The sequence below is a fragment of the Acomys russatus genome, chromosome 10 (assembly GCF_903995435.1).
Source record: "Acomys russatus chromosome 10, mAcoRus1.1, whole genome shotgun sequence".
In the NCBI taxonomy this organism is placed as follows: domain Eukaryota; kingdom Metazoa; phylum Chordata; class Mammalia; order Rodentia; family Muridae; genus Acomys; species Acomys russatus.
In genome coordinates this window covers 24,323,264-24,336,872 of record NC_067146.1, presented here as the reverse complement: position 1 = coordinate 24,336,872, position 13,609 = coordinate 24,323,264, and the positions used below count along the sequence as shown (strand labels likewise).

The following is a 13,609-nucleotide window of genomic DNA, read 5'->3' as shown; positions in this document are numbered from 1 at the left end:
CCAGTATCACAAAACCTGTATACACAGATCAGGAAGTCTAAAGAATATATCCCTTCTAAATGCCACTTATTTCATCGTAGAGGGCGTTTTTAGAAGTTCTTCCCACCTGTACGACACATCTTCTGATTGGTTTGGGGAATTAAACAAGATGACATGGAACTCATTAGTAAAATATAGGAAGCTTCAGAATGCCAAGTGGGAGCATATCATCCTGTTTCCACACTGAGGATGGAGAAGATGGTGAGAACGGGAGAGAGAAAACAGCACTCTACGGATGCTCTCCTACCTCCATGTTACCCAGCGAGCTACTTGGTGCGGACTGCCATCAGCTGCAGGAAACCAAGAGGAGGCCCTGGATTTTTATTCCTAGTTTCACTCCAAGTTTGAATACATTTAAAATGCATGGGTTTTAGAAGTACTTACCTACTGTACTTGTTTAGAAAGTATAGCTCTAGAAGCACATAAATATATACCTTGGAAAATGAAGTTAATTGACCTGAAGAAACTTTAGGCCTTTCTGGAAAAAGTCTGTGAAACATGGATTGGTATGAAAACTGCATGTAAAATTTAATCTGCTGGGCCCCGGATTCCAGACCAAGTTGAAGTCGCAGCTCACTTTCTCTTAATTGTGTTTTCGGCTGAAATTGCAGTCCAGTTAAAGCTTTCAGCATATTTTTCTTCTTACTGTTCGTAGATTTGGGCACTGGGCGGTGGGCGATGGAGAGGAGTGCTCTGCAAAACATGTACAAAAAAATTATCTTTTAGCACCTCACGCTACATGATGGAAAATAAGTGCCACAAATAGTAGGAAGCAATAGTAGGAAATAACAGATTCATTCGTTAGTGGTTATAGTTTGCCCATGAAGACACAATTCTTAATGCTCAGGTTAAAAAAAAAAAAGATGAGAAGGAACAGTTGGCATTCAGCTAACAATTGTGTTTGGAGATTTGTGCCTGACTTTGTTATTCTGAGCAAAGCCAGGGTACCAGTCTCTTGGGATTATGTACAAAGGCAAGGGGAAAAAAAGTGGACATGCACGAGCCTCAACGGTGACTGCTGGGTTAATAAAACAGTCTGTTTTCTGTTCACCCCACCCTTGCTCTCTGTGTGCAAGTATATTAAAATATGTCAAAAGGAAAACCATTCGCTGTGCAAAAAAATAATTCAACTACCGGTCACAGTCTCCAGCTGCTGGAGTGCCTTGGCGCATTTCAGCACACTAACAAGTGACCCGCACAGCTCCCTGGATGAAAGTTGTGTCCTCATTAAAGGAGAAACAAACACAAAATAGGAACAACAGCCCACAATGGACACAGCATCTCCCCCAGACTGAGGACTGCTGTCCTCGGGGTAACCTCTTAAATGGCAATGAAAGTGAAATGTGGGTCTGCTGGAATACTGTGCGTAGTGAACGCCATTCAATCTCGGTTCCGTGCATCCAGAAAAGCACCCTTTTCCTTCTGGTCTTTATAGACGTATTCTGTGTAAGACATTGTAACAGCGTGAAGTGACCAGATTAATCCAACACCCTAGGGAATGTAGAATTCTGCAGGTTCCATTTTTAAATAACCCTTCGCATTTAGACTTTGCTCTGAGTAGTCATACTGTGTCACACCCACCTTTCCGCTTCTTCTAATTTTTCTCTAGAAATTCACTTCCCTGTTAGGACTCTGCAAAGACAAAAAGAAAAGGTCATTGTTGTTCAACTCATGATGTAGCAGCAGAAGGCTAGGCTGTAGTGGATGCTCAATGTGACAGGGGTCGTGCCTAAGCTCAGCACAATCTACACAGTGAAACGTTTTCCTCAAAAAGTAAACAACTGGGAGTAAACTAGCAGGAGAGCAATAAATGTAGATAAAGAGTTCAGCATAAATAATTGCCAGTGAGGCACTAGTGAATATTTCAAAGCTGAATACAAGCAACACCTTTGCTAAGTTATTCTCCTAGCAAAAGCGCACAATAGTTCACTGATCTCATTACTCTTTTGCCCCCAGTCAACCTCCAAGTGGAATGCTAGAAGAAAGCAGATTTATTTTTTATTACATTTATTTGTGTGCATGTGTGTGTTTATATGTCTGGGCCTGTGCTGGTCACAGTGCCTTCAATCCCCCAGACCCACATGATGGAAAAGAGGACTTACTCCCACACGTTGCCCTTTGACCTGTACACATGTACCCTGGCATCCGTGCATACATACAGATAATGATAGATAGATAGATAGATAGATAGATAGATAGATAGATAGATAGATAGACAGACGGATGGATGTAAAAAAATGAATTCAAGCCAGGCAATGGTGATGTATTCCTTTAATCCCAGAAGACCTCTGTGAGTTCCAGGCCAGCCTGGTTTATACATTGAGTTCCAGCCTAGCCAGAGATATATTATGAGATTATGTCTGGGGGGGGGCGGGTAAGACTGGATGAAAACAAATGAGAATTCACTAAAATAAAGAGTGAATGGAGTGGACAGTGTGGCTCACGCCCAATAAAATGTTGAAGGCCTAGCCCCTGGTGCCCATAAATGCTACCTTCTTTGAAATAGAACCACTCAGTGTACTATTTACACAGGTTCAGGTGTCGTTGTGTTAGAATAGTGTAGAGTCTTTGGCCTCTGTTGCTGGAAGAGAGGAGATGGAGCACAGACACAGAACGAGACACCTGTGGTCAGAAATTAGTTATTTTAGGAAAGAAGTCTGCATTTCTCTCTCAAAACCCTCAGTAATTTGATTTTTATTTCTGAGCTCTAGAACTAGAAAGAATGTATTTTTGTTGTTTTAAGATACCTAGTTTGCGATAGTTATTCAGAACATCCCAGAGCATCATTTTACAAAATGGAGTGTGTCATGTATTTTCCTCATATGATCTTCAGGAATACTAAACCGAAAACCAGTTCTTAAAAATTCTTGCAATGGTTTGACTAACAAATCTTTGTGAAATTAACTAATACATTCAAAGTTCCTAAAACTAATTATTCTCAGAAAATGTAGATTAGGAGTTCAGCATAAATAATCTTTCTCAAAGTTCACTTACTAATATATAGAAAGTAATTATCAGCCAGGGGTGGTGGCACATTCCTATAATCCCAGCACTCAGGGAGGCAGAGGCAGGCAGATCTCTGTGAATTTGAGGCCAGCCTGGTCAACAAAGCAAGTCCAGGACAGCCAAGGCTACACAGAAAATCCCTGTCTAAAAAACAAAACAAAAACAAAAACAAATGAAAAAGAAAGTAATTCTCAGGCCTCAAACCTTTTGTCTTTTTTTTTTTTTTTTTTTTTTGTTTTTTGAGATAGGGTTTCTCTATGTAACCCTGGCTGTCCTGGACTCCCTCTATAGACCAGGCTGGCCTCAAACTCACAGAGATCTACCTGCCTCTGCTTCCCCAGTGCTGGGATTAAAGGCATGCTCCACCATGCCTGGCAAATCTTTTGCCTTTTAAGATTGTCTGAAGTACCTGCCAAGTGTGGCACAAAGTCTCAACAACCATTGGCTATCCAACATATTTAAAGGTGTCTGAGCATTTTAAAAATGCTATCCAAATAAATACCAGGTAAAACAAAGTTAGAAAAATAAAATTTACACATGTAAATATAGAATTCTTATTATTTTAATAACAATTATCCTAACAGCATAGAATGGCTCTCATTGTCTTAAAGCAATTGAATATTCTAATCTCATCATTACATTTGATACCTAGTAGATGCTCACTAAGTTGCTGTTAATTATGTGATAGGCAAAATAATGGGGAACTAATGGGGAGTTGAAGACACTAAAGCCTTCACTTTCAAAGTTCCTCAGGAGGACCTAAATGTAATGAAGGAAAGGATATTTGACATGGGATAAAGGTATCAGAAAATAAAAATACTTCTACACACGATTGCCTTTAGCATCACTGAGACAGGAGAAAGACATCACATCCATCTTAAAGGAAGCATCAAGAGGGAATGTAGTATACAGTGGAGCATAAGCAGCCTTGCTCGCTCCATGCACACTCACCAGGAGGGAGTGTAGTGTACAGTGGGAACATAAGCAGCCTTGTTGGCTCCATGCACACTCACCAGGATGGAGTGTAGAGTACAGTGACAACATAAGCAGCCTTGCTCACTCCATGCACACTCACCAGGAGGGAGTGTAGTGTACAGTGACAACATAAGCAGCCTTGCTCGCTCCATGCACACTCACCATGCTCTCTCTTAGGCACGTGTTTTGCCAAAGGCTTTACATACATTAATTCATTCAATAGTGACAACAGTCCTAAATGGCAGGGCAAATTATAATACTCAAATTTACTGGGAAAACTGAAGTGTTGGAAGTGTGGGTGACTCAAAGATGGATTCACAATTATTTACAGCCATAATGAACATAAATTATGACTGCCTCTTGCATAGTCTTGATACCATATTTTAGTTAGGGGGTAAAAGGTATGTCTCAAGGTCAGCACTAGGGTTTAAATAAAATAATGTGTCCAAAATATTTTTCTTCCGTCAGACTTTACTCACTATATTACAGACCGTAAAATAAACACGCTAGAGATGTGGCCAAACGAACAGGAAAGGAGAATTGAGCTGATCGGACTAAGAACACGATCACTTTAAAAAAAAAAATGGTACAGAAGAATTGGATGGGAGATGTGACAGCTATCTTGAAATATATAATGAGCATTCATATGAAGAGGAAGTAGATTTATTTTAACGTCTCCCTATAAAACCAAACTAAAACCTAAGAGTGGAAATTACATGGTGATAAAATTCTGACAGGAGAAAAGGGAGAAAGATCTAACACTTTGAATGATCCACCAATGGTAGCCACTGACATAGACTGCATGCTTTTGGTAAGTTGGAGTGTTCAAGCTCGGCCCTAGTGACTGAAGTGCACACAGGAGAGAGAGGATGTCACCAGTGAGAGGAGTGTTAGAGGTCCTCCATGCATTTCTTCAGAGAACACTGTTTTCTGTGTAGTCAGCAAGGCTCCTTAAAACTCTGAGGTAATAGAATCTATTATCCTATGGATGAGCCAATAAGAACACATCTCCCAATGTACAGACTTTCAGGCTGAATCTCACTGGGAGGGTCTTCTCACCCTCCAGGCTCTTTGGCTTCGCCAGTACAGATGGCAATAAGCTTTTGTTTTTCCAAAGATTTGTCATTCATCACAGAGAGATTTTTCAGCCAGTGAAATTCTGTATCTCAGGAGAAAACCTTCTGTCCACTAATATATTCACGTAGACAATTGTTTTCTTGAGAATTGTATACCACAATGGTGAAATTTTCTTTCCTTCTGAACTATGTAGCTAGATACAACTGGCATCTTTTCATGCAAGAGGGAAAGAGACTAGGACCCTTCTCATAATCTGGAGTATGCAACATTTCATGGGGTACCTATGCCTTTAATTGTCTCTAGCAAAGATGTGGTAGTTTGCATGATAATGATTCCTATAAGCTCATCTATTTGAAAACTTGGTCCCCAGTTAATGGAACTGTTTGGGGAGGATTAGGAGGCATGGTCTTGTTTGACACTGGTTTCAATGGGGCTGGACTTTGAGGTTTCAAAAGCTCAGGGCAGATCCAGTGTCTTTCTCTCCTGCTCACTGCAAATCAGAAAGAAAAGCTCTTAGCTTCTGCTCCTGAGTGGGGGGCAGGGGGCTCACCTTTCTGGTCGTCTTTTGAGCCTTTTTGGCCTCTTCAGGCCACTTTTCTGGCCCTTTCTTCTTGAGCTTCAGGTCCCCTGTTCTTCTTTCCTGCTCTGCCTTTTGTTCCCTTTTATTCTTGCAGCTTTTGATACCCCTGCTATACCGAATGCATGGGGCTTAGAATGCACGTTAAAGTTTAGTTCCTTGTTTTGGGACTGCTTATGATTCTGGCTACTTTTGCACTTTCCAAGCCTCGGCCTCCCTCACTTCTTGAGAGACCCAACAGGGGCACCTTCCTGCAGAGAGATGTGAGAGGCTGTATTCTCTCTGCCCAAGAACACACACACACACACACACACACACGCACACACACACACACACACACGAATTCACCTGCACTGTCTCCAGAAGAGTGGCCACTCTCGACCTCACCCCAGTTTCTACCCACAGCCATTCCAGTGCCCCTGTATCCCCACTCCCCGGGACCACTAGTCCTCTGTTTCCCATCAGAAAAATCCTTCTTATTTTCTGAAGAGCACAGAGCTTCAGAAAGTGGTGGAAAGAGAATCAACATTCGCCACACATAGAACACTTTGCTGAGCACTTCATCTATTATCTTCTTCAAAAATTCTATTTATTAGTGCATCTCATTGCTATGAAGTGAAGAAGCTAAAAATCAATAATAGTAGTTAATTTATTCCTTAGTTAATTTATTCCTTGATATGCATTTAGATAGTGAAATAGTAAATCCAGAGCAGTGTGACCTCAAAACACGTGTTCCTAATCTCTAAATAATATAACAAATTAGTATTAGCAAATATTTTAAAAATGTGACTCTAGACAATGCTGTAGATAAGAAAATAGTAGCGATTAAAATGAATTTAAAATGGAGACAAAAATTAAAAAGGGTACAAATACTGATTGTAAAGTATTCAAACAATTATATAAGAAAATCTGATAAACAATTGAAAGTAAGAAAAAATTGAAAAAGTTTAATTGTAAACAACTTAAAAGACTTAAAAGTCTGTTCATTTTTTGTTTTATTTTTAGGACATTGAATTGTCCATTTTACAAATGAACTATGTGGTATTTAAATTGTACTTTATTAAAAATTAAAAACCAATAATACTGATGATTGCACTATCACTTGATACAAGAAAAAAGTGGATAAAAATATGAGCTAATTCCTGGTTGTATGAACACAAATTAAAATATAATTTTATGCCTCCAGAGGATAATTAAACCTTGGTCATCCAAAGCCATGTCATTATATTTTAAATTTTGTTTTTAGGAGTATGTGACATTAGATTTACAAATAATAATCTCCATCAACGGCTTTTTTATAAAAGCTCCCACCAAGTAATTCAAACAATAGACATTATACAAATCCAAATTTTTCTAAATATAATTTGATATATTATTTCGTCTTTTAATGTGGTTAAATCCATAAGATATGTTCAAAATGTTAAGTGAAAACAGTAAGGCACACAAGCAAAAGAAGCTAAAGGTGAAAGAGAAAACGGAGCTCTAAAACAAAATGGCGTTCATTTATCTGTTTATGGGGAAAGGTGTTTCTGTGAAGGCTTGAACCCTCTTCCGTGTTGGTGGGAAGTCAAAGGAATTTTGCCTGCTGTTGTATTCGCAGGACCTTGAATGTCAGGGAAGCCAACTTCCTACTCAATGTCTTCCCACATCAAATCTTCATCTCCCGCACTCCTGTCTTCTCTCTGTGAGCCCTTCCTCTCCCTGCTAAGGAGCCCCTACCTTGCGTAGTCTCACCCACTGCATCGTGTTCATCTGAGGAGATGGACTCTCGTGTTCGTGAGCATTCGTGTTTGTGAATCTCATGCACTTTCATTCCCATCTGCATTTTAACACTATGGATCTCACGCACATTAGAATTTGAGCGTTCTCTTGTAGCCTGGGATAAAATGGTTCACCAACTCTGTGTCTTTTGTCACAGCTTTGCCCATACGTAAAATAATTTCCTTTCCTAAATGCAATTTCATTCAGGCAAAATCCTTTTTGTCTTTTTCTCTGTATTTCAAAGCCCTAAAATAAATCTTGATGCACTGTTAGAGCCCAAAGAATACTTTTAAATGTAAGCACAGAATAGGGAGGCATGCTTTGATAAATTTCATTAAGGAAATATTATTGATGTTACCTGCATTGTCTAAGTAACTTCTTTAGGATCTGAAAATCCTGGTGAAAGGAAAATAAAATAGTAGATTACTATATCACTCCAATATACTTCATATAAATATGATGGTTACATAGTTAGCTCTTACCTACTAAATAAGCTTAATGGTGATGCCATTTTTCAATATTAGCATATTAAAAATATGTTTTTTCAAAAAATCAGAGAATTACCATATGACTCAAAAATTCTCCTTTTAGGTATATAACCAATATAAATGGCACTAAGTATTAAAACAAGAACCCAGATGCAAATGTTCATAGCAACAATATTCATAATGGCCAAAAGCTGGAATAACCCCAGAAGCTCGCCAATAGATGGACAGGCAAGCAAATATAGTGTTTACTTGTAATGACTATTATTAAGCATAACAAAGAATAAAGTAAGGACATATGTTGTACCATAACTGGAGCTTGAAGAGATCATATAAAGTGAAAGAAACCAGACACAGAATCCATCTGTGACCTCATATTGGAAAAGAAAACATATTATGAAATAATGAAAACACAGAGGAAAAAAGCAGGTTAGTAATTGTCAGGAGCAAGAAGAAGAGAGAAATGAGGGGTGTCTGCTAAGGTTCCTTTTCTGGTGATGAATTGTTCTAGAATTACAATGTGCATTGCACACTGATGTCTCCGTTAGTGGAGGTTCACTTAAACGACAGTAGTCCAGTGCTATATAGAAGCCTTATTTTGGATGAATACACTCTGTTACGTTCACACAATAACAAGATTGCCAAAGGATACACTTCTCAGAACTCAGCCATAATCAATACATATATATATATATATTATGTATATATACATATGGAGATAGATAGATAGATAGATGCCATATTTCATAGTTGTACTTCCACATGAATGTGCTGGAAGTGACTGAGTTACACAATTTAGGATGGCTAAGATTGTGACTTTCATGTTATGTGGATTTCACTTTAAGAAAATAAATAAAAGCACGTTGCTGTTTTAGGAGAGAGCAGCATTCAGCATTAAAATGTGTTGACTTGCCGTTGAGAAATTGTGCTTTACAAACTATTCCAGATGTCAGGGTTCCAAATGATTAATATTATGTGATGATTATCTTTGTCAGGCAGAGATAAGGCAGGGAAATCAGGTAAAAGAAATGAGTCTGGGATTTGCCTAAGCCAGGACTCAGATTTCTTTGATCCTTGGCTAAAAGCCCTGATTGGCCCAAAAGGTCAAATGGAAAAAAAAAAAAAAAAAGACAGTTAAGAATAAATCAGTAAAATAAAAAATTCATTAAAATGTAGCTATTGGGAGGAAAGGAAATAACCTCCCTTTCTTCCACAAAAGAAAGAATTGACAATCTAATTTTCAGAACAGGTAACAAATGTGCAGTTGTACCAAGGTACTCAGAATATCTTCTCTAAAGGGAAATGCTGGATATAAATTAAGGCGGAACTCCTAGCCTTGCTGAAGCCACTGAAGTTGTAATCGTTGTCACAATTGCAGGGTTTATTAAAGATCATTAAAGAACTTAGCATTAAAACTATTTGGATAACTCAGAACACAGTTTGTGCTGCAAGCCTCTGCTGTTAATTACATGTTGTGTGACTCGGCACCTCAAAGGTGACTTCTATGAACTTGCTATTAGTTCATCTTAAAAGAACTTTTCTGAAAATCATAGGTTAACAAAAGTTCACTGGTAAGTTAAATGTTTGGAACTCAGAAAGCGTTTCTGTACAGAACAGCCTTACCCACGGAGCTTGAGTTCTTTTTGCCAATGGGGCCCAAGGAACCACGTGAGCCCCCATACCTGACACATGTTTTTAAAACGTCTCTAAGGAAACAATAATTCAATATTCTGGGACACTCATTTATTCACCAATCATTTCTTCAAATGTTTGTAAGCAGGTCCTTTCACAAGTTTTCTTTTCTCGCCTGCCAGGTTGGTTAGTTCACTCACTGTAAAGGAAGTGATTGAGGGTTTTACTTTGTGCTCAGCACACTGCAAAGTAGGCGATGCAGTTCTACAACACAGGGAAGCACGTGAGATCAGTCATTGGAGGTGATGGCATGTGACTGGTCCTTCAGCCAAGCAGCCTGCCCCTCTCTCCTATTCACCTCACCATGATCAACACTGGACTAAGTATAGGAAATTTCTAGTCAATATCTATTAAGGCCAGCCCTAACTGGGCTTGGAAATGCCAATGAGCCAAACAACATGTGAATATCTGGGTGTGTGCCTCCATCTCCTGTCTTACCTATGAGCCTTATCCAAAGGAATAAAAGATACGAGGAAATATTTACAGATATATATCCATAGCCCTGAAAATTAAATGACCAGAATTGCATGAAACAAAAACTTGACGTGTTTCCCCCCTTTACTATTGCTGAATTTATCGTTGAAAAATCCACATTAATGACTGACAAAGATCCCCACCTAGTGGCCTCAGCAGGGGAACTGCACTTGAATACGTACTGACATTTAGACTTGGGGCTTGTTCCAAAAACTGGAAGGTAACTGTGAAGCTTCTTTTTCTACCCCTTGGATTCAAGTTCTCTTTTCTTCTACCTTTAATCTTAGTGTCTCCTACTTCATATTTTAATTTTTTCACAAATGCATCCTGTTTGTACTTACCTTTATTTTAATCCTCTCAGTTAGCTGTCTGCTCTTCCATCCTGAGGGTTTTTGTTTGTTTGCTTGCTTGTTTGTCTTTTACAATTGCCCTTATGTGTCTTGCCTGAAATAAGTGTTTTTAAGCATCTTTTTCATTATATCATCTCCCTTTAAAAGTCTGAAGGCTTCAGTGGAGAGGCTGTATCACTGCTTCAAGCCTGGTGTTAACTGATATAACCCCACACTTCATGGTCTAGCACTAGCTTTTTCATTCATGTCTCACTACTCCTGAGCATAACCACTGTCCTTACCCAGCTCAGATACCCTCTTCAAATCCAAACTCTGCCTTTGCTCTGTGCTTTCTCGACTATTGCCGAGGTCAAGTCTTCTCTAACTCTTTACACTTTACTACTGAATTGTTTTCTAACTCATAAAAGTGAGTCTGGGGGAGGAATCCCACAGTTCACATGTCTCTGTGACCCACAAACGTGGCATTACACATACCATAAGAGCCCATTACATAAACAACTAACTCAGAAAGAGCTGGAGAGCAGTCATTGTAACTTGGTTGAAAGTAGTGACCCATCAGTGAGCGACAAGAAAAGAAGAAAAGCCCAGAAATTTTTATGTACAGTACTATGCAAAAGGATATTGACAGATTAAATATAAAAGCATCCCCACGTGCTAAGACACAATTAAATGAATTCCAAAATGTATCATAGAACATAATTACAAAGTTTACAAGGGGTACCATTGCTTTAGGTGCAGAAGTAGAAAGAGGGGAAAGCTGGCTGGGGGTTGGGGGTTTGTCATTAAACAATTGGTGAGTTGTTAATTTGCCTTCCTGGGAAGCAAGAGAGAATGTGCTACGGCAGTGGAAATTACAGACAAACCAGGCAGCTGCACACTTAGAAGCAACAGCACTGTGAGAACATCTGCACACTCCAACTCTGGCATATAATTCAACCAGCGTTGAATATGAATGGAAATGTTTTACCCCAAAAATGTGAATAATAAAACAAATAAAATATTAAATAATCTACTTAAATGAAAAAGTCTGCAGAATAAGTAATGTGAATTTGGGGGAAAATCTCATTAAGTGACGCCAGAATTCTATTTCTAGTGCAACTGCAAGTAGCTCTTTAAGTATGATTCCAGTAAAATAATTAGACTATTTTAAGGGGAGCAACTGATTCTGTCTTGAAGGGAGAAAAGACCTATTACCAATGGAAAAATTTCCCCCAACTTTTTTGACATTTTCAAAGGAATCATAGGAGAACAATTATTTATATGATATGTATATACATACATTGCTATTTCACAACAAAAGAATAGGACAGATGCAAGGCATTGTGTAACCCGTTGTGGAGGAAAACGAAGAATGGATATACCAGATCTTAACCACTACCTCTTGTATACAGGAACATAGACAGCAATGTACACAAAAAATAATGAAGGACCTTGTGGTCATGCCTAAACATGTATACTGTGTCTTCTGCAGATCATCTGTAGTGTCACACCTTTAGGAACATTGAAGGCTCACAATGACAAAGATGTTATTTCAGACAGGTTGGGATACAGGTGAGTCAGTTACTTAGCTGCCCTACAGAGCAGCAAGCCTTACGGCTAGAGAAGTGGCTCAGTGGCTAAGAGTTTATCCTGCTGCTGCGTACTGCCCTCGTTTGGTTCCCAACACACACACACTCACAACTGCTTGTGACTTATAAGTGCTTGAAACTCCAGCTGCAAGCCGGGTGGTGGTAGTGCATGCCTTTAATCCCAGCATTCAGGAGGCAGAGGCAGGTGGATCCCTGTGAGTTCGAAGCCAGCCTGGTCTACAATGTGAGTCCAGGACAGCCAAGGATACACAGAGAAATTCTGTCTCGAAAAACCAAAAAGAAAAAGAAAAAAGAAGAAGAAGAAGAAGGAGAAGAAGAAGGAGAAGAAGAAGAAGAAAAGAAGAAGAAGAAGAAGAAGAAGAAGAAGAAGAAGAAGAAGAAGAAGAAGAAAACTCCAGCTGCAAAAGATAAAATGCCAGATACTGGTCTCCAAGGGTAACCACTTTCACTGTGTGAGCATGGGCCTACACAGATGCGTGCCCAAAATTAAAAAAGAAAAAGAAAAAAAAAAGTGCCCAAAATTAAAAAATAAAAAGAGCAGTAAGTGCAAGAAATGTATGAAAGGTGGATTAAATAGCAGCCCAAAGTTCCTTGACAGAAAAGGTAAAATTTTGATATAGAACTATTAAAGCAAAAATAAATAGGAAAATTCTTTACCATGGAACATACAAAAATATGACATGAAACCATTGGGAAGGATATTAGAATGCTAGACTAGAACCCTTCAGTGGGGGGGGGGTGGGGAAGGAAAGAAAGAAGCTGACTTTTTTTTTTTTTTTTTTTTTTTTTTTGAGTGGCCAAGTAGTATTTTGTGACAATTACTCACGTGAAACTGCTTGACATAGTCTTGAGAGTGAATGGAGGGGGGAAATGGCTGAGATTTGATTCTAACTGGAGAAACCAATGACAGAAGAAGCCTCTTTAGGGAACTGGTGATGTTATTGATGCTTTTTAGAACTAAATAGTCAGTTGGACATTAACAACATAGAGCAATTACCATCAAACCTGAGGCGGTGGCTTTGAACACCGTCAGGAGTGAGCATAAATAAACTGAGGGAAAATGGACTCCCAGGCCTGCTGTGGGTCAAGGAAAGCCACTGTTCAGCCGCAGGAGCAGAACACTGAAGCCACCTCAGGGGCAGAACACTGAAGCCACACTTCAGTGTCGTCAGAGTCCCTCCTTCCCACCTTGCATTTACACCTCCTCCTCCTCACAAGAGGGGTGTGCTTACACTGCAGAAATGCATTCAGGTAGGAGGAAAATATCCATAGCCGAAAGACACAAGGGAAAAAAATCTTAGAGGAAAATGTTTTCTTAAATAAAGCTTCGAGTTGACTGCTTCAGAAAAAAAAAAAAAAAAAAAAAAAAAAAAAAGGCTGATTGAAGAGACCACCATGCCGGGTACACGGAAATAGGACAAGAGCAAGGACGAGAACGTGAGTGCGACTTCAAAGTGCGAAAGTAAAACCAGAGTGCAAACAAAGGAGGAAAACATGAACGATGGTCATTTGTGGGATGACAATTAAGCAAATTAGGAATCCGGAAAGAAAATGAAGAGATGATCACGGAAATCATAGGTAGAC

The 13,609-nt window shown here is 39.1% G+C and overlaps 1 long non-coding RNA gene across 1 annotated transcript; it reads right to left on the bottom strand.

Moving 5' to 3' along the window:
- Positions 1-479: 479 nt before the first annotated feature.
- On the bottom strand, positions 480-7,832 carry LOC127194253 (uncharacterized). The gene is made up of 3 exons (XR_007831249.1): positions 7,794-7,832; positions 1,621-1,671; positions 480-732 (listed from the first exon to the last, which is right to left on the bottom strand). It is a non-coding gene; the product is annotated as an uncharacterized LOC127194253 (long non-coding RNA).
- Between the last annotated feature and the right edge of the window lie 5,777 nt (positions 7,833-13,609).